Raw genomic sequence first — 23,288 nt, 5'->3', positions numbered from 1 at the left:
CTCCCTGCCTGACTCGTCTGGAGACGACCTGCGGCTGCGGTTGCTGTGCCCGGTCAGGGCCCTGCATTATTATGTTGAGCGCACAGCTGGCTTTCGCACTACGGACCAGCTGTTTGTGTGATACGGAGCCAGGGGGCGTGGAGCCCCGCTGACCTCTCAGAGTCTCGGCCACTGGGTAGGGGCCGCTATTGCAACTGCTTATGAGGCGCAGAATCTCCCGCCGCCGGTGGTGATTCGTGGTCATTCCACACGGAGTATGGCTGCTTCTGCGGCCCTGGGCAGAGGGGTCACGGTGGGTGACATCTGCCAGGCTGCCTCCTGGGCCTCCGCGTCCACCTTTGTGCGTTCATATCTGATGGATATGTGCACAGACTCTGTGGCCGTATCGGCTCTCAGTAGGGCTGCCACGATTGGTCGATAATCACGATTATGTCGACTATAAAATCATCGACGACTAATTTAATAGTCGACGAGTCTTTTTTTAATTATTGTTTTTGTCTCGAAACTGCCGCAGTACCTTCCACTGTCGCGTCTGCCTTCTGTATTTGACACACATGCGCAGTGGTCAGCCGCGACAACACCAGACTGGTGCCATGGCTACCCGGCTGCAGCAGAGCTCCAAAGTGTGGGAGCATGACAAGAAAACCTCAGAGAAAAGTGCAATGCAGTATCTGCAGGACAGCACTTGCCTTCCACGGCAGCACAACTGCGATGGATGAGCAGCCGAAACAGAAGCACGTCGTGGCTCGTGACAAAGATGATTGACCGTCGTCTCGGTAAGCTAATAATATTAGCATAGAGGGCTAACTTGCTATTTACTCATAGCTGTCAATGTTAACATTAGCGGTGACGATTTGATTCATTAGCTGCCTTTAGCACACATGTCATGTTTTCTGTAACGTTATAACAGTGATGTGTTTTAATAAGAAGTGATGTCGCGCTAATGTTTTCTAACGTTATGTTTCAGAGCCTCCACCCCATCGGAGCGGATTTTCTCTGCAGCAGAACATCTGCTCCCAAAAGAGAGCAGCCTGTCTCCAACACATGTAGAAATGCTGACTTTCCTGGCTATGAACAAGCAGCCTGTGTAGTTGGGGTTATGTAGAGTCAGAGTGTAATAAGTGTATACAGTGAGCACTGAACACAAAATGCACTTTTGTTTTGAGTCAGTGAGACGAAAACTTCAATAATTCCTTGGTTGCTTGATGCTAAACACAAATTAAGAAAAAAAATTAACATTAAGGATTAATTTTTGTGTTGTTTAGGCAAGTGCCTTTTCCTTATTTTACTCAAGTATTTGCACTTTATGGTACACAGTTAAACAAGTGTTTGTTACATATTTCAATAAAGGTTTAATGACTCTCATCTGAATTGTTTTTAATTTTAGTTAGAATATGCCTTAAACACTTAAAAGCTGAAATTTAATTGTGGCTATATAAGAGCAGCTTCATGATGGTGCGATAAACTATGTTTTACTTTAATTTATATATGATGCGATTAGTCGACTAATCGAAAAAATAATCGGTGATTAGTCGACTACCAAATAATCGTTTGTGGCAGCCCTAGTTTCCAGCGATAACACGGGTTCTGTCGCTTAACCGTGTTGGTCCTTGTGGCCCGACTGCCGCATCCCACTTGGGGTCGCGACCCAGGGCTTTCCCCACCTGCCGTTTTTGGCTCTGCCTTGGCTGGTGCATGTTGTGACCGTGTCGGTGTTTAGCGGGAACAAGAGTTCTGCCGCTTGCTGTGTGGTCTTTTCAGCCCGGTTCCGCTTCCCGTGTGGGGTCACGGACCAGGGTTTTTCCAAACTGCCGCTGTGGCTTCGCCCCTGTCGGTGTGTGTGTGTCGCTGTGGCGATGCTTATGCACATGCGGGCAGCGCCTCGGTACAGGCTGCCTGCCCATTTTCTTGGAAGTTATTTCGGACGTTCCGGACGTACCAGTGTCTTTACTTCCGTCTTTCCGCACCAATCCTGTCAGCACGCCAGCTGGGAGTACATTCATCCCTACAGCCTCCGCCGTGGTGAGTACCAATAGCGAACGCCCTTAGGCGGGCTAAGCATATCATGAAGTAGAATTAGTAGTTTATAACGTAACTCCAGTTCTACGAGTGTATGCGTGCCCACCTACCCGCTGGCCCAGCTGTTTGCTTCCTTCTTGGCTGATTCAGAAGAAGGGAGATTTGCCGCCGGACTGCTGGTGATATACCCTCGGGGAGGGGCGCGGTGCTGTGCCAACACACGGCTAGGATTGGTGCGCAGGTTTCAGTTTTGTCTCAGTGGATAGGCTGGCGCCAAGAGGAGTACCAATAGCGAAGCCTGTAGGTGGGCACGCATACACTCGTAGAACTGGAGTTACGTTTAGTAACTACTAATTTCAGAACTATGTCTACTGCTAGCTAGCTGCTAGCTAGCTGCTCTCCGGCTCCTCTGAGTTTAAGCTCTGCCTGCTCTGAGACCAAAACCTCAGATAAATCCGACATCAACCAGCCTCCAAATCCCTTTCCTCTAACTCAGCTGGAGGTAAAGGCCTCGGGAAGGGAACCAGTTAAACCAGCACCATGCGCCTGGATGCTAAATGTTAGCCTCCAGAGAGCACGAGGCAGAGTTCACCTCAACACGGCAGCACTTCAGAGCTGATTGTTTGACATCATGAATAAAGGTTGAGAATTGATGAATGTTTTTGACTTTTTTCCACTAGTTCCAGACAGTTGGTGGGTGTTAACGTTCACTAAATATCCCAGAAGAGGGAAATGCAATTAGCTTTTTTTATTACCTCTGGCTGAAGCTTTGAAGTTGATAATTATTGATATGTACTTTCCCTCCATGGGTCCATAAATGTCTATTAGCTTCGTTCTCGTCTGTTTCTATCATAGGAAGCAATGCGGTGACTTCGGATTGGTCTGAACGCGGTAAATGGAAGGCCGGCCGCCACTCGTTTCAAATCCCCCGCGAACCATCAGACTTCTATCCCCCGCTTCCCATCAGAGCGCCTTCATATGAGCGCTTCCCCTGCACACAGCTGGCCACCTCCGATGAAACACAATGCAGCTTTCTGTAGCCTCCTTGTTTCCACATTCCAGTGTTCGAGCACATGAACATGAGGTCTGAGGAGAGCTTCACGGGGGGAAAACCACGTCACATGATCGCCACGGACAAACTGCAGCGCTGACCGGCAAAGTCAGGGCTCTGTTGAAACCTTGGTGTTTATCTACCGTTAGCCTCGGTTCCTTCTGTGAGTTAAATTATAGAACAAGACTTAAAGCTGGTCTGATAGTTCGTTAGCCAAACCTCTTTCTGATTTAGGAAAACCGTTAAAGTGAGGCCAAACGCTGGAGGACACGCCCACTTTCACCAACAGGAACTGTTTTCCAGCTGGGTCACAGAAAGTTTACCCTCGCGTGGGTCCGGAGCCGCAGGTTGGGAACCACGACTCTACATGAGGAAAGGAACCTTTCAGTTCCGTCAAGCTCGACACACAGAGTGAGAAAACCACGACAGTGAATGAGGCAGATTTAAACTGTGGGACGAATCCACACTAAACAACACAAACACAAATCCGTCCGGAGCTCGTTCTCTTCGGTCTGTCCTTTGACATCGAGAAAGAAGCTGAGAAAAGAAGCTAGACTGTACATGAAATTAATGCTATTTGCAGAACGCCGTGTCTCCCAGTGCAGCCACAGATACGATATCTCAGCCCGATCGCCTGCAGGGTCCACAGCAATACACAAAAGAAATACACATAAAGACACAACGTTCACATTACAAGTCCTGCAACTTAACTTTCTTTAACCCCTTTCCTGCTATGGCACACATGGAGCCCGCAAACCACCAGAGCATGAATAAACCATGAGAAACGAGGGCCGAGGCCCGGGGAGGAGAAATACCGGCAGCAATAATAAAGACAGAAGGAGAAAACAAGAAAACATAAGAAGAAACAAAATCCTCAGATAACCGTTAAAGAGGGAGATAAAGGTCCGTAATATCTGGGTTTAAACTTGAGCTTTTCTAATCTCAGCAACAGCAGCCGATGGGGTTTGGACAAGACGCCACGTTAGCGTTCATTTCTCAAGGCAGAAGGATCGTCCGTCTTCTGGGCCGTCAGCCTTCCAGCCGTCCAGCCGGCGGACAGACGCAGTCTGGTCTTGCTGAAACGACCTCGGGGGTCAAAGAGTGACGAGGAAAGAAAACAGAGGATAAAAATAGGTGGAAAGAGAAGAGAACTCCTCTAACGGTTCCCACGATCGACTCAGACCCGAAACACTGACGAGGACGGACAGCAGGGAGAGGTCGTCTACGGCCTTCAGCTCCAGACGTTTAGAGAAAACCTCCTCAGTAAAAGCACCAGCTTTTGATTACTATATTTCGGTTTTGTGCATTTCTAGAGGGAATGAAAACGCAGCTCCTGATGTTTTCATCAGCTGTTCTCAACTGAACATTTGGTTCAATCCATACTAACAAATAAGACGTGTTGACAAAGTCATGGTGAATACTGGGACAGATGTTTTTACTTATGTTTATACCTGGAATTTATTGGACAAAGTTCAAGTTATTTAACTTATTTAAGGCCTAATGTTTGCACTGTGCATGAGAAAGTTGTGTAACGTGACTCAACAACTTCCTAAAATATATATCACCCCAATATTTCTTATTAGTGTTGTGCAACCAATAACTGGAATATATTGCTTGTGAGTGAAATAGTACTCGCGGAAATGAAAAAAAATATGTTTCCGAATGCTGAAGTAACCTTTTACAAAAAAAGAAAGAGTTAAAAATGGTAACATTTGTGTGATTTAATTCAGTCTCCATGAAGACACTCGTCATTTCTTTTAAATGTACTTTATAACACCCCCCTCCTGCTCTGTCGGCACAGTTGTAAGTATTTTCACGTGGATCCTCTGGCATAAATGGGTTCCACCTCGAATAAATCATTATTTCATCTCACCTCAGCCGATTATTTGTAGTTTCTTTGTCAATTGCACCAAAAATATTTCGTTAGTCTCTGGAGAAAGTCCTGATAAAAACACTTTTAGTTTCACTGATGAAGCGTCATCGTAACAGCATTTGCTCTTTTTCCTATTTTTAGCTGAATTCTCACTCCTGATTTTACTATTTAGTTATATATAGTTATACTTCAGTTATTTCCAATTTTAGGTGTTTTCAGTAGTTTTTCCACCATCTCAGTGGGAGTTTCTTTTTGTTTTTCAAGTGTCTTCCAGCTGTTTTCAGTCATTTTTAGTAGTTTTTAGTCATTTCATTTATTTATTTATTTATTTATAAATGTTAAAGAATAAATAATTTCAATTTCAGCTAAAATGGCTAAAAATAGTCATTGTGAGAGGGTTAGGGTTGGGGTAATGTCAATGGGGTAAAACATGAGTTTAACGTCTCAAACATCCATCCATCCTCACTTCAGGGACGATTTATGGGTTTTTCATTCATTTTCTCGTCTCACCTCCTCTAAATGAGACAGAGGCAGAAGAGTTTGCAGAGAACTGCCCGGACCCGGACCGGGACTCGGATCGTCTGGATCCAGGCTTTGTTTGGAGCCGGACTGAGCGGAGCGGCGGTCCGCGGGGGAACAATGGCTCAGTCACGCTGCTGCCCGTTAAAAACACTGCAGGAATGTCCTCTCCCATTTAAAGTTGTTTACTCAGGAACACAGAACGGCGCACAACAGGCCGTTCATTCTTGGAAAACTGAGGAGAACGTGACAGCCTGTGTGTGTGAAAGGTCAGGCTTCAATCTCACGAGGCCCTTCGGAAAAAAACACGGAGTGGGATTATCCCGTTAGCATCCCGTTAGCATTATCTCGCTAGCATCGGCGCTTCGGAGTCACACTGATCAGTGTAGCGCTGAAATCTGTCAGGGTTAACCACTTAATCAGCATTAATGTGTTAAAAAATTAATTTTTTAATCCAGATAATGACAAACAGAAGAACCCAGAACAACTGCTTCTGTCCATGACAATAAGTTATATTGGAAAGTTAAATTTAAATTGTACTTCTATTGTAATCCTAACTTTAAATATCATAAAAAGGTTTTAGTAGCCCATGAAATACAATCACTTCATTGCTTTAATAATTGATCATTGCTTTTAAAATTTACAATTAAAACAAGAGCTAAGACTTTACAATTGAAAAGAAGAGCAGTGCAGCAATAAGAGAAGCTTCAGATAAAGGCAGAAACCACAATCTCAAGGTTTTCGGGTCAGATTGATGACATTGTTGATTTGATTTATGTGTTCTCAATAACTCTGCAGATCTTTTAGGTTCTCATGTTCCCAGAAAAATAGTCCCTAGTTTATGCACATTGAGACCAATAGAGGGATAAATAAAAGGATATAAATGATTTTATATAAACTACTAAAAGCGCAAGAAAAGCAGATGATTGCAGACTTTGGGAAAGACTGACCGAAGAGACCGAAGAGGTTTGAGTAAATCAAGCTGATGAAAGTTCCAAAAGTAATTTACATGAAACAATAATGTAGCTAGGGGTGTCCTCAGATAGTCGACAATTCGACGATTTGTTTGAAGGGGCCTGATTCGACTGCCAATCACGCAATCGAAGCATCGAAAAAATGTGGTTATTAAACGAGGACCATTCCATCACAGCTGTATGGGGGTGCTGAATGACTGATTTTACATAGAATTGCTTGTTTTTTTTTTTTCCAAATAAACATGATATAAAGCCTATTTGACATACATGTTAGCCTATCAAATATACTATAAGTATCCAGATAATTGGGCTAATAAAAGACAGTTCTGTTACTCATTTGTCATTTTTAATGCTGACTTTTATTTTGTTTAATTGTAATATTTTAGGTTATTATTATATTATTATTTTTATTTATCTAAAAGGCTAATTCTATTTAATTTAGTGTTTGTTTTTGCATGGATGCTGCGCTGCTAAACGGACCGACACAGTGCAATTAAGCCTATTTCATTTAATTTGAGCAGATAATGTGAGAAATTGTTTAGCCAAAAAATGTGAGCTTATCTGCAGAGATTTTAGATATAAATAAATGACATGCTTTAGCCCGTTTGTTAGAAGTGGGTTGGTTGTGGTCATTTGAACTATACTTCATTGTTTGATGTTTAAAAGTTACCGACACTTTGTTCAAGTCTGTGTTTCAGTGTGTAGGAAAAAAATAAGTGTTGTTTTACCTGGCTGCGCTGTTTTTTTTTTGTTTTGTTTTGTTTTGTTTAATTTTTTTATTATTAGTGCAATCAGGGCCGACTGCAGGCATAGGCGCCCGTGAGCACCACTCTGCACTGTGCTGCGCTCCGGCGCCCGTGTAGGCATGCTCCCCCCGACCGCTCCGCCAAACAAGATGATAGATTCAACTATCAGTCGACTATTGGCAGATTCGGACGAATCAGATTCGACTATGGAAATTCTTAGTCGGGGACACCTCTAAATGTAGCTGTTTGAAATTTAGTGATGTTCCCACTCAAAGAGAAAGGTTTTTATGTTGCTATTCTGTTGATTTATTCACATTTTTAACACATATTTTGATATGCAGGGAGAGCCTGTTATTGTTGTTGGGTTCCTCTACCAGCTCCACCCTGGGTTCCTCCGTTGGCTCCACCCTCCTCAGCCGTCAAGCGTCATCATTGAAAAAACAACCAGAACAAAGGTGAATGGGATGAACCGTCATGAGCTGAACCCAGGACCTGTTCTCATGGCGTCCGAGGCGTCAGCATCATGTTCAGAGTCTGAGCACAGCCTGACGGGCCGAACACAACAGGTAATCATTGTTGACGCTCCGTGGCAAAGCGTGACTGAGTGAGAGCACACACTCTTGTTTCCTGGAAGCACAGCGGGGATCATTGTCGCTCCGCTGCCGATCCTCACGCCACAGCGTCACGCTATTCAGACTCGGTCAGCAGGAACGGCGGGCATGATGTGATCTCTGGGTAACGTCCAGCGAGATGCTGACCGGATAAAGTTTCTATGGCTCGATACTCACAATATCATCATGACAGATGGACTCAAAGCAGCCTTTGTAAGACTGCAAATTAAAACTGACTAATTGATTTGTTACTCAGAAAAGTGAACTTGACAAACTGCTGAACCGTTCTTCATTAAAATGTGTGAAACCTGATGGAGTTCCATGGTTGATGAAGCAGGCTATGTCACTTGAACGGGTGAATTTATCTCACAGAACCACAAAGAGCGGGCTCCGGCGACTTCCGGCCGTTTCCCCAGTCGTCATCGGGTCATGGTGAGCGAACTGGAGGTCTTTCCTCTGACATTTTCACCAGCGATCGATGCCTCCTCCTTTCATCCGGGGGGACCGGGCTCCCTCCTTCATTAGTACCGAGTGATCAGTCCGAAAGAGAGCGCCTGACCTTTCAGTTCGGGAGCACAAATGATGGAGGACTCCAAACGGAGAGGAGGGAAGAGCGGGCTGCCGGCAACGGCCGGCTTTAAAAAATGCATGAGCTTCCAGCGGAGCGTGGCGCGAGCGTGAGCGCCGCGGCGTTAGCATTTAACCACTGCAGCGACGAGCGGCGCAGACCGAAGCTTCAGGGTTCCTGCTGCTGGAAGTCACTTCGTACCGATACTCTGAGTTCGCTTTGGACTCGTTCAACGGGTGAAACTGTGAAACAGGCACCTCCGCCTGACTGGCAGCAGAGTTTCATCAGCTAAAACTCAGTGTGAGTCAGGAGTCCCTGAGGAGGAGGAGGAGGAGGAGGAGGAGGAGGAGGAGGAGGAAGAGGACAGGGAGAAGGTGGAGGTGAAGCAGAATCAGGGTCAGAAAGTCTGAGAGAAGAAGAAGAAGTGAGAAATATTTCAGACACAAGAAGAGGAAAGAAAAGAATCAAGACGGATATAAGAGGACTGTCACTGGAAGACCTTTCAGTCAGGAAAACGACGGGAGTCTCGAGCGAAAACAAGAAGGGAATCGAAAAGGAAGCTGAGTTTTGGAAAAACTTGAGCAGATTTTTAAGGAAGGAGAAGAAATGAATCTCATGTTTTATCACACACCACCACGAGTTTAAACTAAAGGTTTCTTCACACCGAGGGCAACAGAGCCAAAAACTTCTTTGATCGAAAACAATCCCTCAAAAAAACGCACGCAACAAGCAACACAGCAAGCAAGCAACCAATGACTACAGTCACCCTGACCGTGGATCGAGAAGTTCCTGCTGCTCGTCCTCCACAAGTCATTTTTATACCTTTCCCTCTGTTTTCTTCAGCTTCTTTGGGCATCAGCTTTAGTTCCTTGCTCTTCGTCACTGTCTCTGCTTCACTCCTTGTTATTAGTCCACTAATTTCTGGAAATTAACCTGAATTTATTTGCAAGAAAAAAAAAAATCCTATGTTATCACTGAGAGAGTTTTTCTGTTTGGTTCACGGAGCTGCACAAAAGAAGAGGAGGAACGGAGTAACAGCAAATGTTCCAGTCAAGTCAAAGAGCGCTCCAAACTAATAAATTAGAAATCGTGTTGAAAAGAGTATTTCAGAAGGCGGTGTAACTCCAAGAACTTAATTACTCTTATGAAATCCTGGTAGAAATGCATGTCAAGTTTTATTGCTTTCAGTCTTTTTTCAGGATAGAATGAGATCTGTATGCTGCAGTTACGTTTCAGGGAAATCTCAAGTTGTAGAAATAAGAATGTAATCAAAAGATTTCAATTTTATGAGCTAATGACGACAAGAAGTAAAGCTAAGATAAACTAGCAAAAATAATAAAGTTTTGCACTGTTGTTTAAGAAAATACTTTTTTCAAAATGCACACATCTTCAACTCAGCAGCCATATTGGAATTTCTCGAAAATATATAACACTTTCACATGTGCAGAATGCAAAGTGACTGTGCTGTTCACAGTTTCAACTTTATCATTGCTTCTCCAACGACAGCAGACACACAACAAAGGACTCTGAATAACACACTGTTTTTGCATGAATGGCTCCTCTACAAAAACACAACGCCAACTAGCAGCCAGGCATGTAAACTACAGTGTTTTCAATATTTCTGAAACTGTCGTGTGTAGAGCCATCAGTCTCTCTTAACAGAAACATAAAAAAACATGAACAAACCCTCCAGCAGATCGTTCTCATGGAAACAGGGCCTTAGAAAGGGAAGCTAACACTTATCTAAGTTAGCTAAAGCTAATCATAAGTACTGTGGACACAAGCTAATGCTAACTTTGGTCACAGTGTCACATCTTTCAAAGCTGCTGTCGGGAAGACTGAGCTTGTTCATTAGTCACAGTTCCTCCGGCAGTAAACAGGGGTTCAGTGAAACAGTGACCATTAAAGGTGCATTAAGGAGTTTTACAACCTTAAAAAAAAACTTATTTTCCACCATAAATATGTTACACATTTTTAATGATGTGTACAATGTGCCCTGACATATTCATTACAAGTACCTCTAACAGCGCTAAATTGTCACTTGAAAGTCACAGTGCCGGTCCGGCACCAGAATTTTTTGGGGGAGAATTTGAAAGGAATGACGTAATGCGCGCTCCGGCTTGTTAAGTTTCGTCTTGTCCGCCATTACTCCGCCAAATGTTTAGTGAGCAACAACTGAGCAGGAGCTTCCAGAAAGTCAGAACAGACTGGCTTCTAGCACTGCCACAGCTCCACACAGACTCCACCAGGTAAAAGAAACTTAAATCTTACCTGAGCGCTACTAAACGAGCGAGGAAGGAGTTCCCCTCTTCCGTGCACGCGAGCCACAGCCACCGCTAAGCTGCATTACGCCCAAGGCCTGCAGGGGGTGCTGTTTCGTATAAAACGTGCAAACTCCTCAATGCACCTTTAAGGCAACAGCTAAAGCTAACGGTGCGAATGACCAGGCCAGCAGGACGGAGAGACAGCAGCTCTAAACAACAAGCCTCCTGACACTCCAGGACGTGGGACTCTGTTACACTGTGCTACTATTATTTCCAACACAAGTGACTGCTACATGCTAACTTAGCATGCTAGCTCTTAAAGGTGATGGAATACATACAAACTGATTGATTGAGAAGATGAGAACAGATTTTTGGACCTTGTGTTGTACTTTAAATGTGGATGCCTCAGAGGGAGCACAGCCAAATATATATTCCAGATCAATCGCTGTGTGCTTGCTCTTTAATGTGAGAATTATCACAGTCCTTCCCTTCAGGTTAGCAAAAATAAAGAATGTCAAATCTCCGATCAGATCCGTCTTGTACGACACCAGAGGAATTCTTCACCTGAGCACGTATAAATAAAATAACAATGGAATAATTCAGCTCCTTTCAGCTTCTCCTGCAGCTTTTGGTGCTGATAATTTCTAGAAACTCAGTTTTAATGAGCTCTAGGAGTTTAGACTGGAGAGTGTCGCGATCATCTGGTGTTGCAGGAAAAGGCCTGTGAGGACCGATTCAGAAAGTTTGTCTTGTTGGGAGTCTGTTGTGGAAATGAAAGTGTTGTTTCCATGATGCGACGGATGAGACAGAGAAGTCTTCTCATTGGCTCTGAGATCTTCACGTTTTCATTTAAAGGAGCAAACCATCCAATCCTGAGCCAACAATCCTCGCTGACTACAGCCTGATCGACAGAAGAATCTGATTCAGGCAGATAAAGACGGATGATCCATTCACAGACAGGAGATATGAGAGGCTGAGCGTCCAGAGCCAGCGCAGTGGGAGGCATGGCAGCAACAGATGCAGCATCGTGACCAGTAACTCTCGGAAAACAACTCCGTACCTCTCCTCCTCCTCCTCCTCCTCCTCCTTTCTTCACCTTCTCTCTCTTCTCTCTCCTTCTGCCTCCGTCACCAGGCAACTAGCCTTCCCTCCCTCCCTCCCTCAGCTTGATCTCTTCCTCTCCTCTCTTCCTCTTGCATTAAGCCGCCCTCCTCTGTGGATTGTATGCAGGATGTACTTTGGGAAAATGTTTCACAAAAATTCTCAGCAGCACGTTTTTTTCCCATTCTCCACAGCTTCCATTTGTTGTGATGGTGTGAAAAACGACCGTAGAAGTCCCGCAGTGTTACAAACGCTGCGTCTAATATTCACTTCTGGCAGGTGAAGAGAAAAACACCCACTTATTAAAGGCTGGGATTTAACGTTTTGTCCTCGAAGCGGATGAGTTTAAAGCAGAAAGATAGGAAAGCATGAAGATCTGATCAGTTTTAGTGACAGTGATGGCTCAACGACTGAATCAACGTGTCTCCAAAACTGCAGTTTATCTGTACCAATACAAGTTATGTGTCCACACACTGCAGGAAATACCAAAGAAAACAGCAATGATTTGCAATCAATTAAAACAAATTGTGCAATTACAACATTTCAATTAGCCAAAAAAATCTGCTGGCCTGAGCTGCAGATGAACGTGTGAAAAGACAACTAATGCCAGCTGGGTTCAAATGAGGGGCAAGAGAAAGAGCACTGTGGAAATACCAGACATCAAACGCAAAATCTTTAAAATCAAGTGTATTTATCACAAATCACACCGATATCCTCAGCATCATCACATGTGACATGTTCCCCTCCCTCCATGCTGCTCTCATGGGATTCCTTATTCCTCTTTAAATCCAAATAAAAGTTGATTCTGCTCTAAAATGACCATGGCAACACCTGAAATCTAACCGGTGGGTTTATTTTCATTCAGGAGCGTAATTATTTGTAAATTAGACGTGACTTTTATTCTTCATTCTGTGCACGCTTGTCTGTTGGTATGATGCAATTTTCCAAGATGGCGGCCCGTGGTTTGACTCGTACGGAGACGATTTATTTAACCTGAGTCTCAGAAGAAATGGGTACGATGAAAAGAGTTTTGAAGCATAACAATGCAGACATTTTCAAAACTGTAGCATCAAAGTTAATCAAGAAAGAAAGGGAGGAAAATTGCAGGCAACATGCTTTGTTTACTTCCGGGAGACATAAATATGTGAGGGCCGCCCTGTCCAATCAGAACGCTTCACAGCCCCCAGCGTTAAAGAGGATTTAATCCCATGTAAACACGAAGCTCATAGATGTAAGTCAGAATTATTTAAATCAGAATACACGAATTCCGAGTTAAAAACACCCATGTGACCACTGACTGACCAGCAGGTTCAAGTTCATCACGTAGCATTGATACAGTCCTGTCAACAGGTGATAGGGTCGAGTCAAAGCTAAGCGATGAACATGTAAAGACAGGGACACCTGTCTTTTTTTTTTTCACAGCGGGAGAAACTCGACACATTTAAACACACCTGGATCATCTGTCACTTCATTTTAACCAGCCAGCAGACTTTTGTCAACCATTTATAATCAATCTCACTTTTATTTCACTTTCAAAATTTTGTCATTTTGAATTTGCTTGAATGCACGGAGACATATCGGTCTTTGGTTTGTCCAACACACATGCTGATATGGTGATATGGATGAATTCACATCTTGATCTGCAGCCTCGTCAGAGTCTAGTCCTAAGATTAAAAGACAATGTCACAAGAAGAATAATAGAAAACAAAGTTCTCCTTCCACACTGTCCGACTTCCAGTTTTTGTGAAGACAATAAAGAAGTGACGGGCACAGCTGAGGACACTAACAACAGACATTCATAGAAGCATTATGTCTCACCGTAAATAGGTTGTGCACCAGATTGAATTACTTAGTCTTTCATGACATCCAGCCTCTGTCTGACATCTCTGGTTGTTGACGGCTGTGAGCCATGGAGATTAAGTTCACATGCTTTAAGTTAAATATGAAGGACCGCTCTCTCATTTATTTATTTCTTTCCAGGATCCTGTTAACGCAGGACCTCTGTGGAGGAGTTGACTCTCTGCTGGTTGATTAGCTTTGTTGACCTCAGAAGACTTCAGAGGAATTTCATCTTATTTCTTTGCTCGGCACTTCCTCTCCCATCACTTGTCTCTTTTGCACGCAGCTCTCCCTCACAGCCCTCTTTAGGGGTTTACTCCAATCAAAACAAGCCCGGGTTTCTCTTGAAGCCGTCTCCACAATAAGCCACACAGAGCCTTCAAACACACATCAAGCAAGCCGGTCTCAGCAGGCCAGGCGGCGAGGGAACAACCTCACAGCCCGGGGAACCTTCAGAGGCACGAAGAGTCAGACTGTTGATTCCAACATTTACCCAGTTTCAGGTTCTTCTTTGCATCTTCATTCAGAAATGAGTGTGCAGCACATCTCATTCCTGGTGAGAGGAGTGAGTTCAGAGAAAGGCAGAATTCTCACCACTTCCTACGACTGTGCTAAGCAGACACGCATCTCTGAACGTGTTGAAGCATGAAGCAGATGGGTTGAGGCTAAAAAATGATGATGGGGCATAAAAGAAGACAGTTTTCAGCAGTTCAGTGTGTGGTTGTGATCGGAGGCCAATCATCCACATTAGAAATGTTCCAGTGGAGGCTACGGCTGCTTCCAGACCCAGACCCACAGGCCTCAGAGAGTGGACTTGTTCACCACGAGGGTAAACAAGGATAAACTGGATGTGATTTCGGGAGGAAACTGACTTCCTGACCCAGAGGCCTTCACTTTCGCCCAGCATGGCTGGAGGCCATGCTAAAAGTGACCCTACTTCTACTATCATTTGCCCACAACAGGAGTTGTTTGGGGTCGGTTGTTTGGTTGGAAGGTTGAAACTATTGAACAGTGTTTGTCTGTGCCACTGTTTCTTCAACACTATGAACCCCTCAGTATATCCTGAGCTTTCCAACACAGTCAGCAGCTCACTGTTCCTTCATCAGACTGCTACTCAGACTGTTACTCAAACTGTAAATCAGATCATGACTAAGACTGGGCCTCAGACTATTACTCAGATTGCTGCTCAGAATGTTGCTCAGTCCTCAGTCAGACAGTGACTCTGACTGTTGCTGAGACTGTGACTCAGACCGTGACTCGGATTGAGACTCAGACCGTGATTCAGACTGTTGGGCGGGGCTCTAGTGCAGTAAGAGTCCCTCTGATTGGCTAAATATACACACATGCAAATCATGGATGCAGTTAAGTCAGTCTTTTGGTAAAATTGCTAAATGGCCTTCACTTGGCACATTTCCACACTGCTGGAGCAGAACCCAAAGCGCTTTACAATGCAAATCACATTCACCCATTCACACATCAGTGCAAGGCACTCAATCCATCCACTGGCTGGCTGGCTGGCTGGTTGGTTTTGGGCTCGCTGGCTGGCTGGTTGGCTGGTTGGTTGGTTGGTTGGTTGGTTGGTTGGTTGGTTGGTTGGCTGGCTGGCTGGCTGGCTGGTTGGTTTTGGGCTCGCTGGCTGGTTGGTTGGCTGGTTGGTTGGCTGGTTGGTTGGTTGGTTTTGGGCTCGCTGGTTGACTGGTTGGTTGGCTGGCTGGCTGGCTGGCTGGCTGGCTGGTTGGGTGGCTGGCTGGCTGGTTGGTTGGGTGGCTGGCTGGCTGGTTGGTTGGTTGGTTGGTTGGTTGGTTGGTTGGTTGGCTGGTTGGTTGGCTGGTTGGTTGGCTGGCTGGCTTTGGGCTCACTGATTGGCTACAGCATCAAAATCATGCAGTTTAACTTGCAGGAAATACATACTGTATGTCTGCACCTGCTCCTACACTCAGAACTCGTTTCTGCGTGTCTCACATTAGCATAGACACACACACAACGACACACCAAACACTCCCCGGTGTGACATTTCTGTGAATACCTTACATCCACTCCTGCTGGTTTCATTCATAATTAATGTGCTGCGAATGAGCAGCTTCCTTTTACAGCACAGGTACCATGTGGTTGGTGCAGGAACAAACACATTCTAATGACATCCCAAAAGAACTCACACACAGTACTGGGAACCGAGACAGTTTTGCTTCAATGTGCTGATAGGGAAGAACACCATTAAAGTGTTCATTAAAAGTAGCAGAGGAACTGTTAATGTTTTATTTACATGGTATTCACGCTGAACCTATACAGAGGTAGTTATTATTTAAGCACCAGACATCTGTGAATATTTGGTGATTTTTCACCAAATTTTCATACCTTGCATGTTTTCACAAGGGAGAGTGCAAAGGCACAATGAAATTCCAGACTGCAAGAAAACTTAAGAATATCTTTACCGTTTGCGCAAGATTTTTATTTGCAACTTAGAATCAATCCTATGGCAATGTTTTACAACCGCCACAAACACTTGGGTCAATTTTGTTGTCTGGGCAACCAACAACGAGTCGTTCGTGTGGCGAGCAAGATCAATTAATGGGTCATTTATGCTGCATGGTCAATCAATCAATCTTCAGTTTACCCTATAGGTCAGTGTCATGGCTTGAAAAATCAGCCGCATGGGTCATTGAGTGGATAATGAACCATGTGGGTCATTTCTGCAACTTGGACAACAATAAATGAGCCGTTTGCCGGAGCTTGAAAGAGAATCACAGTCAACCTACTGGCCGTTTTGGCACCGTGGACACTGAGCCTCTGGGTCATTTTCTTTCAGCAGTGGAATCTTTCTGCAGTTTTCTGATAGGATAATCACTCTAAAGCTTGTTTTTTCAACTGGCATGCTCAACCAGCATCTCCTTCATGGGTAGTTCCAGTTGGGGCTTTGATCCAATGGACCTGCTGTTTTTTTTTTCTTTAACATTGAACCAAATGGTTCTTTCTCGTCATTTAAGCAGAGCAGACTGTCATCATATCCTCAATTTTCCGGACTGCTCTATCATATGGGGTATTTCTGCAGCTCAGACATTAATCTTAACAATACATGGTGATTTCCCATGATGATGGCCCGTCAAATGGACTTCGCTGGAGCTCTTGCTCCAAAGAATCTCTTTCGTTCTGTCTCATAAGCAATTTTAGTAACCGAACCTTCAACCCTTTGGCTGTTGAATTGTTTGCAAAATAATGATTTCTGTGACACCCTGTCATCAAATCCGAGCCAGCAGTTTCTTCGCCTTGCTTTATGGAGCTATACTTTAAAGCCAAGGCTTCATTACTACCTAACTGTGGGCAATCGATCTTCCAAGCCCGGGAGTGAGAAGATTCTTTCAAGCCGAACATCAGAGAAAGAAAAGCACATCACTGATTTTAAATTCACTTTCTTTTGCAGAAACCAAGTGAGATCCTGTTGGAACTCCAAGCAATATGTTGGCTGTGCTACAGATTTTAAATTTGAGCTCGGTTTCTTCCATCTGCTATCAGAAAGGAAAAGAATCACACAAATTAAATTCTGCAGTCATGTCCTTCTGAGGCGCAGAAGCAGACATCTCTTCCTCCTACAGCTCCATAAGGAAAAGAAAAAAGAGGGAGGATGCCAATTCACAAAATGTCAAGGCAGTGGTTTAATAGAGAATCGCTCTGCCCTCGCCCAACTGCTGCCTGTCAAAACAGGAGCGGGCGGCGGTATTAAAGAGAAAATACAGAAAAATCAAATGTCAAGGTTTCCCCGGAGCCGGAGGATGTCACCAAAGCTTTGTGGAGGTTCTGCCTCCAGGTGCCCACATCTTTACATCAAAGTCTGCTCGAAGCAAAGGAAAACACCAAAAGAGTCAGCGGAGGGAAGCCACGGGAGGAAACAGAGAGCTGGATTGATGTGAGAAGAGAGAGATGTGAGGGTGGAGGCAGAGAGACGGCATCAAGACCCACTTAAATCATCCCGAAGTACAAACAGCAGAGAAACGTCTATTTTGTTGGAGGCGAAATGAAGCAAAGAGTGAATGAATGGAAGACAGACGAGGATGTGAGCGAGAGATGAAGGCCGGCTGCGTCGACTCCCGCGACGACTTCTTGGCAGTGACATATAGAACTCGTTACTTCACAGTTTATTAATTCATGCTCAGTTTGTGGAAAAACAGCCACAGCTTTGTGTTTCCCCCGTTGATCACAAACCTTCCGTTGTCAAAGAGACGCCAGTTAACAGAGCCGATAATCAGCATTTCTAACAGACGGTACGAGACAGGAGTAGCTCCTCCCACGGCTTTTCCTCTCTGACTGCAGTTTAATGGACAAAGACCTCCTCAAATTAGTGATCATTTAATATCTTTTGGGTTTCTTTGAATTCAGTTCACAGCATTCTTTAATGATTCCAAGCTGAGACCACATTTAAACTTTTTTTGTTGTTGCAGATTGAAAGAAATGTCTTCATAAAACAACTTCTCTGGAGTTTTCTTTGATGGCGGATGGCGCTATCCAATCGTGTTTTATTGCCAAATTGGAACGTGTCGGAGGTTTCCTCGTGGTTAAAGGCATTTCCAACCGTTTCCCGTTCCTTTATTTTGAAATGCTCTGTTTCTGAGCGCTCCGGGGTGAAACAGTGGGGAGCCGCTCACTCGGCTCCTGATGAGATGTTTTGTGAGGACTTAGCGAAGGGGTGGAGGAACGGCATCGACCGGTCCTCCGGGGTTCCTCCTCTGCGTACGAATCAACATTTACCATCCATCATTAAGACGGGCCGACGCAGAGAAGGCTCTGCCATCATGAGAAGCTGTAATCCCGGTATTTATGAGCCGGGATGAAAGCGGCGGCTGTGGGGAGAAAAGGCATGGCCGAGCTGATTTACCGTCCAGATGAGGGGACTGGGTTATCGATCTGCCTCTGCTGTCAGGCCCAGATACCAGCCACAGCTCCTCCAGACCTGCAGGTACTGCCGGCGTCTGGGGTCACTCAGGGTCCCGCTACACCGCCGTCAAGTAAAAACTCAAAACTTTAGTCACGTTTTGGGTGTGTTTACATGAAAACAGTGCTCACAGGCACTGAAAGTACAACTTTTAGAAAACTGAAAACAGATGAAAACACTCAGCTTTAGTAGATGGGCAATAAGATTGTTTTGCTCCAGAGTGCCATGACTCTCAGTCCAGGTTCTCCTGGTCCTGGTCCTGGTCCGGGTCCCAGTCCAGATCCTCCTGGACTTGGCAGTTTTAGAGATGACAGTCAATGTAATCCAATTTTGTGTTCTACCCATATGAATGTCTGTTTTGTTTAGAATGTATTGTTGTCTGCAGGGTGTGTGTGTGTGTGTGTGTGTGTGTGTGTGTGTGTGTGTGTGTGTGTGTGTGTGTGTGTGTGGTTTCATTACTAAAACAAACAACAGCACCCACTCGTGGCCCAACATGCTAACTACATCATCTTCAGTGTTTCTGCCTTTACGTGAGGACGGACGTCGATTTCAGAACGTCTCCGTGTAAATGTGAAACGTTTCTGAAACAAAAAAAAAACAAGAATGACGGGATTTCATCTGAAACATTGTCATGTAAACAGGACCCGAGAACCTCTACCATGATGTAGCAACACTATATTTCAAAGATCTGAGTTTCAAAAACTCTTTAAATATGCGAAAATTCTCAGAATATCTTTAAAAACCATTAATAATTCCTTTGTCTTGTCGTGCATGTTGTTATTGGAAACGTGGAAAGTAAGAAGCTTTAGTGTCACTGCAAACATCTCTCCAGAGCGCCTACACGCACCGCCATCTTGGATTTTATTCAAAGTGGACCTTTGTCTTCCAGAGAAGAAGACTGAAGAGAAAAAGCCAAAAAAACCACTGTAAATAAAGAAATTTAGCCATCAGTAAGAAGAAATACTAATCTAGTAACCGCTATGAACATGAAGAGTGTTTCTTTTTTATGCTAAAAGTGAGGTCTTTGATGATTTGAAAACGTTGCGTCGGCTGCGTTTGTGCTGCTTCCTGACTGTATTTCTGTGTGAGAGCGTCGGCCTCTGCCCTGTGGAGGCTCGCCCCCCCCGCCCCCTCCCTGAGCGCCGGGCTGTGAATTATCCGGACCGACTGACTGAAGCCAGCGAGACCCCGGAGATGGAGTCGTTAACCTGAATGTGTCCGCTCGCAGCGTCGAACCGGGAGGAAACTACAAGCCGGCGTGACACCTCCCAAACACCGGAGCCGATGACCGTCATCCATCAACTTACCGCCGCATCGAGCAGCCTGCACCGAGCTGGGCTACTTCTTTCAAACATGCGGCGGATGAGTCGGGAGGAAGGCGGCTCGGTAATGACAAACTGAAGCCAACAGAGATGAACAAACATTCACAGTAAATCACCTCCTTTCAAGTGTCTAAGTGTACAACAGGGTTTGACAGCAGCAGAGAAAGGTGTTGAGCGGGAGATGAAACGCTGCTCGGCCGGGCGTCTGATGAGAAACATCACAGGTCCGACCGGATCGCCGCTCTGCCAGCTCGCTCATTAGCCGGGGAGAAGAACAGCTAGCGTGGCTGCTCCGGCTCCCGCTGGGCGCCGGGCTCTAACTCGGCGCCGGCGGCTCTGCCAAGAAACACGAGGAAAACTGAAACTCCGTCCTCCTGGCTCACTCTCTCCGGAACGAAAGCCAGCAGAGAGGCGCCGGAGCAGCCGGGGCTGGATATCAGGAGGGTGGCGGCGCTCCCCACGCCGCCGGCGGGTGATGGAGACGGGGGAAGACAGAGAGCCGGGAGGAAAGGCCACGCCGGTTAGCGGGGCGGCTCCGGAGCCAAAAGGTCACCGGGAAGCATGACGGCGAAACACGAACCGTGAGATCCGCACTTCACAGAGGATCAGGCTCAAACGGCCGCTCCGGACCGTCGGGCGTCACCATGGCAACCGAGCGGCGCGAGGTCCGCGGGGCCGGGGGAAACGCAATTACTGTCACTCAGACCGCCGTCGACCACCAGGCGGCTAGCATGAGGCGGCTAGCATGAAGACCAAAGCGAGGAGGGGAGCTTCAAATCCACGAGGAATCTGAAGCGTTGGTTCCCGCGGCTGCGTTCAGGAGGAAGACCGAACGCTGCTGGTCAACGCCACATCAAAAACTCGCTCAGCGTTCAACCGAATCGTCCCTCGCAGGATCCACGGCCCGGTTCCAGGTCTCAGGGCCACAGCCTCCCCGGCTCCGGGTCCAGACTGGACCCGGGTGATTCTGGAGCCACATGTTGATGGAAAGATGAGGATTTACATACATGAAGCTTATTCTGACTAAGCTGCTTTCACAGCAAGGGGCCACAAACCGTGAGCTGCTTTCATGCAGACTTTTCTCTAGAGGCCGAGCGTCTCGGCGCGTTACGCGTCACGTTTCCATGACGACAACGGCGGTGGCGCCACAGTCATGTGTTCACAGACTTGTGGAAAATGAAAGGAGGTTTTGTCTATGCAGGTTTCATCAGAATCAGACTCTGAGACGTCTTCGGACCACGTCTTGAATCTGACTTTCCATCCCAGCGTCCTCTGCAGGTCCACCACCCGTCTCCACCTCCTCCGCCATCAATACCCACGAATCACACACTGTGCTGCTCTCCCGCTCAACGCTCCATAATCTGCCTCATTTCTTAACACTAACGTCTCTTTGGATCTACATGGAGACAAAAAGCAGAGCTCCTCACATGAGAGTCAGAAGCTTTTAATTTGAAAACTTAATGTGAATGTCAACCGTTACATGAGGCAAACGCAGTGGCGGCTGGTGGTAAATATGGCAGGCAGGGCCTCTAATACTCTTAGTATGAAGTAAAATAGCGTGTAAAGCAGTAAATGGTGTCGATTGGTTGAAATTCATGTCCTTTATTTATTTATTTTTTTAAACCGCCCCCTGGTTCATTTTATTGCAAATCAAGCACATAAGTTGTTACTTAATTATTATTGTTTTTTAAATGCACTTTATTGATCATTTCATTATATTTTCTATTGGTAGGTCTTGGGGAGGGGGTGCCCGACGCCCTCTCTTGGAGCCACCACTGGACAAATGGAAAAGATGGGGGAAAATATGTAAAAAAAGAAAAAAAGATACACAGGTGATATGGACACCTCCACCACCACTAGAACTGTTTAACCGACTGTTTCCTCCGTCCAGTCAGTGGTCCACAAGACGGGTTTCTGATCCTTCATCAGAACAGGCAAACTCAGACTCGAACCCTCAGCAAAGTAACTCTGATGACAGATGACTGCACCGACCACAAACACCGGCAGTCTCTGAAACACCGCAAAGTCTGAGCGAACAGATGAAGTACGGACCGGTGCGGCGGCGGCGGCGGGGGTGCAGCGGTTTGCATGCGCAGCTGCCCAGATGTGCACGGCGGTGCGGAGTTCTGCAGGGTCTGCAGCCTCCCCGGTCCTCCAGCGTCCTGCGCCGGGCTATGACTCATCCCGCCGCCTGCAGCGGCGCCGGACGCGTTCACGGAGCGCGGAGCGGTGCCGGTGAAGCCCCGGTGAAGCCGCGGTGAAGCCCCGGACCCGGGTGCCGCGCCACCCGTCCCTCCCCCCCGGGGGAGGAGAGTTCGCCCCGCAGTGCCACTCACCTTTTCTGAGGGGAAAACCGAGTCAGACGCTGCGGTCAGGTGTGCGCTGCTGCCCGGCCGCTTCGTGTCCTCCTCCCGCACCGAGCCGGCGCATCGCTCCGCGGTCCGGGCCGGGGGCGGATCCGGATCCGGATCACGGATCGCGGATCAGGGTTCGGGTCTGGGGCTGCTGCGTGCGGAGGCCGAGGGGTCCCTGTGCTCGGCGGAGGGTCCGGGTCCGGGTCCGGGTGTGATGGATGGCGCCGCTCGGCTTCCTCAATGGGTGGAGGACGAGGCTCCGGGCGCGTTCACGGACTGCTCCACAGCTCGGATTTCTCAGCTCCGTCAAACGAGGTTGTTTTGGTTTTTTGTTTTTCTCTCTCTTCTTCTTTTTGTGCTGAAAATGAATAACGTTTTTAATCACAATTAATAGAATTTTTACGACCAAATTCAATGACGAATTTAAAAATGTTTAACTCTTGCTAAATTTTTCTTATTTTTTTGTTGTACTATTTATATGCTTAATATTTTCAATCATTGCTCTAAATAAAAACATACATGTTTTTTACTAACATGGTCAGTGAAAACTGTCTGACATTTGTCATGCACCTTACAATAAAGTAATTTATTCATTCTCTAAATATGACGCCTTAATATCACGTGAAATAAAATAAGATCATACTCAAACCAGAAAAATAAATTAAAAATGATCAAATTAAATTAAAAAAACATAAAAAAAAACAGTGATAATGGTAAGGGTACTAAGGTAGCTTTCATGGCTAAATTTCAATAGAAATTAGTCAAATTGGCTAAAATAGAACAGCTGGAATGTTTTAAATATATAAAAGTCAACATTTCTTAATTATGGATTTTAAATCACGTATTTTCAGCATTAAATTGAGTGTTGCGGAATTTAATTAAACAAGTTCCTGAACTTCGTGATCTTCCTTTCAAAGGCTAAGCCTTTTGTTTGTCGGGGGGGTGTTTTTCCACAAAAGTCGAAAAAACTTTGCAGACCAGCTGCTGTAATTCTGAGATGGAAACAGATTTAAGTTTTGCTTTAAAACCTGAGTGAAAATGTTCATATTCCACCAAAAATAAACAGCCAGCTCTCTGAATCAATGTAAACCTGATAATTCCTACAGTCCCTGAATGCACCGTG

At 45.6% G+C, this 23,288-nt stretch overlaps 1 protein-coding gene across 2 annotated transcripts in view; it reads right to left on the bottom strand.

The window, feature by feature from the left end:
* The window catches only part of rab27b (RAB27B, member RAS oncogene family), a 48,053-nt gene extending 25,676 nt beyond the window's left edge, over positions 1-22,377 (bottom strand). The window contains exon 1 of one of the 2 annotated variants that reach the window (XM_030084820.1): positions 22,148-22,377. The gene's annotated coding sequence lies outside the window, so the exon portion shown is untranslated. The remainder of the gene's footprint in view (positions 1-22,147) is intronic. The other variant, XM_030084817.1, reaches the window with a different exon arrangement.
* Positions 22,378-23,288: the final 911 nt, after the last annotated feature.

Source organism: Salarias fasciatus (genome assembly GCF_902148845.1).
Source record: "Salarias fasciatus chromosome 7 unlocalized genomic scaffold, fSalaFa1.1 super_scaffold_4, whole genome shotgun sequence".
In the NCBI taxonomy this organism is placed as follows: Eukaryota; Metazoa; Chordata; class Actinopteri; order Blenniiformes; family Blenniidae; genus Salarias; species Salarias fasciatus.
The sequence above is the reverse complement of the archived record's forward strand: the minus strand, read 5'-3'. Positions and strand labels throughout refer to the sequence as shown.